Source organism: Lepisosteus oculatus, chromosome 14 (assembly GCF_040954835.1).
Source record: "Lepisosteus oculatus isolate fLepOcu1 chromosome 14, fLepOcu1.hap2, whole genome shotgun sequence".
In the NCBI taxonomy this organism is placed as follows: Eukaryota; Metazoa; Chordata; class Actinopteri; order Semionotiformes; family Lepisosteidae; genus Lepisosteus; species Lepisosteus oculatus.
Window position 1 is genome coordinate 32,085,747 of NC_090709.1, and position 3,438 is coordinate 32,089,184.

The 3,438-nt window shown below is 45.3% G+C and overlaps 1 pseudogene; it reads right to left on the reverse strand.

Moving 5' to 3' along the window:
• Positions 1 to 271: 271 nt before the first annotated feature.
• Positions 272 to 3,138, reverse strand: LOC138242547 (zinc finger protein 180-like; annotated as a pseudogene).
• Positions 3,139 to 3,438: the final 300 nt, after the last annotated feature.

The window sequence follows — 3,438 nt, forward strand, 5'->3', positions numbered from 1 at the left end:
TGCTTTGCACCCACTGCTTGCCAGGATTGTTCCAGTTCCACCACAACCCTGAATCGAGTGGATGGGTATATTAATGTATATTAATCATCTTACATATTCCTGTTCTTCACTCTATAGGCATCCTCTCACGAGGCACCAGTAAATGTAGGGGTTTTGTGCTTAACTGGGACAATTATTAATTATAGCAGCAAATCACAAAACTTATTCTTTTGATGGCTATTAGAATCAACCTTGCAGGATAACTCAAACAACGCACACACGCAGATACTAATACACAACAATACATTTATTAATACAAAAAATGTGCATAAACATAACAGATCTTATAGAGGGGGTTAGCAGTATACAAAAGGTATATATTCAATCACGAAGAGTTACAAACCAAGAGGGACATACATTCCATATATCATTCATTTAGACCATTTTGTAAATGAACTTTGTTACAACTTGTACATTAGATACTCAAAAGCAAGTACATGACTCATAGGAATTAAATTGCTATCAACTCAGGTTGAGGTAACAATTGAATTCTCGAGCTGTAATGCAGAAAGTTGAATACTCATCCGCTCTATGGGGATTCAGATCTCCCGCGGATGCAAAGAAGCAGTGGCAGGCTGTTGCCGTGTCCAATCGGTGCTCTCTGGCCTGGTGCAAGGCAGTGCTGGTTCGACTTGAGAGAAGGAGAAGGAGGGAGAGATTTCTGCTGAGGTGCGCTGCTGATGCTCTCTGAAGACCTGTGTTGGCTGAAACTAGCAGAGTTTGCACACAGAAAAGTCACACTCTTTAGACAGGAATAAGACCGGTTCGTTCCCGATGTAGCGCGAGTCCTGAATACTGATATTCAGCTGTCCACAGTTCCAACCGTAGTTCACTCATTGATCAGGTGAGCATTCGCGGTGGGTTCACGAGGCTTGCGGCTGGGCTAACCTCGGGTGGATCCTTTGGTTACACGCTGGCAACCTCCATTCTCAACTCTTAGAACAAGGAAAAGTCCTGGCACTGGGACACACTGGCCATTACGTGACTGTCTGAGCCGAGTCTGAGGATGTCCAGGAGGAGCTGGAGTTGTACCTGGAGGAACTACGGTCGCTCATTGGTTGAAAGTTCGTTGGGCATTCAAGAATCATTTCGTGACTTACTGCTACAATTAACAATTGTCCCGGGAAATGCACAAACCCCTACAGTTATTGGTGCCCCGTGTGAGGATGAGTAACCATGAACTCTGACCTTGGGGTTGTAAACCACTTGGGATGAGACTCTCCCTTGGAATCTCCCAGACAGCAAGGCACCAGCGATGACCATTCACGTGTCTCAGCTTTGGGAGTTGTTCCTTATCAGAACACACTGTCAGCTAGAAAAACACCTTAAATGTGAACCAAATGGAATCGCCTCTCTGTGTCCAGCACCACTTGAGATGAGGGAGAGAGAGACTGGCAAGGGAGCAGCAAACTTAATTCCTGTATTTTAATAAACCTTGCCGCTACAACGGTCTCTCTCCTGAGTGAATGCGCTGGTGGGTTTTTAAGTCACTTGACAGACAAAACTCTTCCCAAACTGACTGCAGCTGAACGTTCTCTCTCCTGTGTGAATGTGCTGGTGGGTTTTTAAGCCACCTGACCGACTAAAACTCTTCCCACACTGTCTGCAGCTGAATGGTCTCTCTCCTGTGTGAATGCGCTGGTGGGCTATTAAGGTACTTGACTGACTAAAACTCTTCCCACACTGACTGCAGCTGAACAGTCTCTCTCCTGTGTGAATGCGCTGGTGGGTTTTTAAGTTACTTGACTGACTAAAACTCTTCCCACACTGACTGCAGGTGAACGGTCTCTCTGCCGTGTGAATGCGCTGGTGGGTTTTTAAGTTATTTGATTGACTAAAACTCTTCCCACACTGACTGCAGCTGAATGGTCTCTCTCCTGTGTGACTGCACTGGTGGTCTATTAAGTTACTTGACTGACTAAAACTCTTCCCACACTGACTGCAGCTGAACAGTCTCTCTCCTATGTGAATGCGCTGGTGGGTTTTTAAGTTACTTGATTGACTAAAACTCTTCCCACACTGACTGCAGCTGAATGGTCTCTCGCCTGTGTGAATGGGGTGATGCCTTTTTAAGTGACTTGCCTGACTAAAACTCTTCCCACACTGACTGCAGCTGAAAGGTCTCTCTCCTGTGTGAATGCGCTGGTGGTCTATTAAGTTACTTGACTTACTAAAACTCTTCCCACAATGACTGCAGCTGAAAGGTCTCTCTGCTGTGTGAAGGTGCTGGTAGGGTTTTGAAATGCTAGACTGACAGAAAAGCTGCTCCTCCCCGTGCCATAATGGCAGTTTGTCCACTCCATCTGAGCAAGGCCTTGAGTGATTCTTCCTCATCCTCTGATCGTGCTGGAGTCTCTTATTCTGCAAATGCTCCATGGAATGGCCTTGCTCTGTGTGCTGAAACAGAGCTGTGTTTTCTCCACCGTGACCTTCAGTGTGCTGCTCAGCAGTGTGAATCATCTGGGGCTCCTTCTCCAGCTCTCTGACACTTAAGCCGTCCAGTTCATTCAGCTGTTTCTCTCTTTGCCCAAGAACAGACATCCTCTCCCATTCATTAAAACTTTCAACAATTTTCTCAGTAACCAGATTATTAAACCTGTGTGTAAACTCAACAGAATCTAAGGGATCATATGATTGTTTTAGACTGTGCAATGACAGTCTCTCCACTTGAACAGAACAAGGCCTAATTCTTATCAAGCCCTGTAGGAGCTGCTGTTGCTCCTCCCTGTACTGACTCTTCTCAGTGTGCTGTGACTCAGTACTTTTCTCTTTACCAGACACATCAGTCTGCTTCTCTGCAGGGTCAATCAACTTGGGATCCATATCCTGCTCTGTAAGATATAAAACATCCAGTTTTTTACTGTGCTCTTGTACAGAGACGCAGCCAAGTTCATTACAACTTTGTGTAATATTGATTGTGTCCAGATTATTCATCTTCTCTGTAAAATCATCACATACTAAGAGCCCAGGTGGCTCACTCTCAGGCTCTGTCTTCATCATGGGCACAGAGTCCAGATCCTTGACACTCTGTCTGCTGTCTGTGTGCTGCTCACTAAGTGCCTCTTTCCCTTCTGCGGCAGTGAGCCCTGTCTCCTGCATCAGACTGGAGCTCCAGTCCTCCTTCCTGTGCTGCTGTTCAAGAAGAGCCCTTTCCCCAGCATCGGAGAGAACACTGGCCTCTGAGCCTGTAAACAAAGGACAAGAAGACACGACCTTTATAAGAATAAACTTTATTTTATAGTTTTATACCTATAAAGAAGTGGCTTCTCAAAGCATTTTACAGAATGCCAACAACAAAAAATACACAAAATTAGCACGATGAGAATACACAGTTAGAGGAGACAGTAGACAGTGGTACTAAGTACAGTAGGAGCAGAGGGGTACAGAACAGTTAAATAA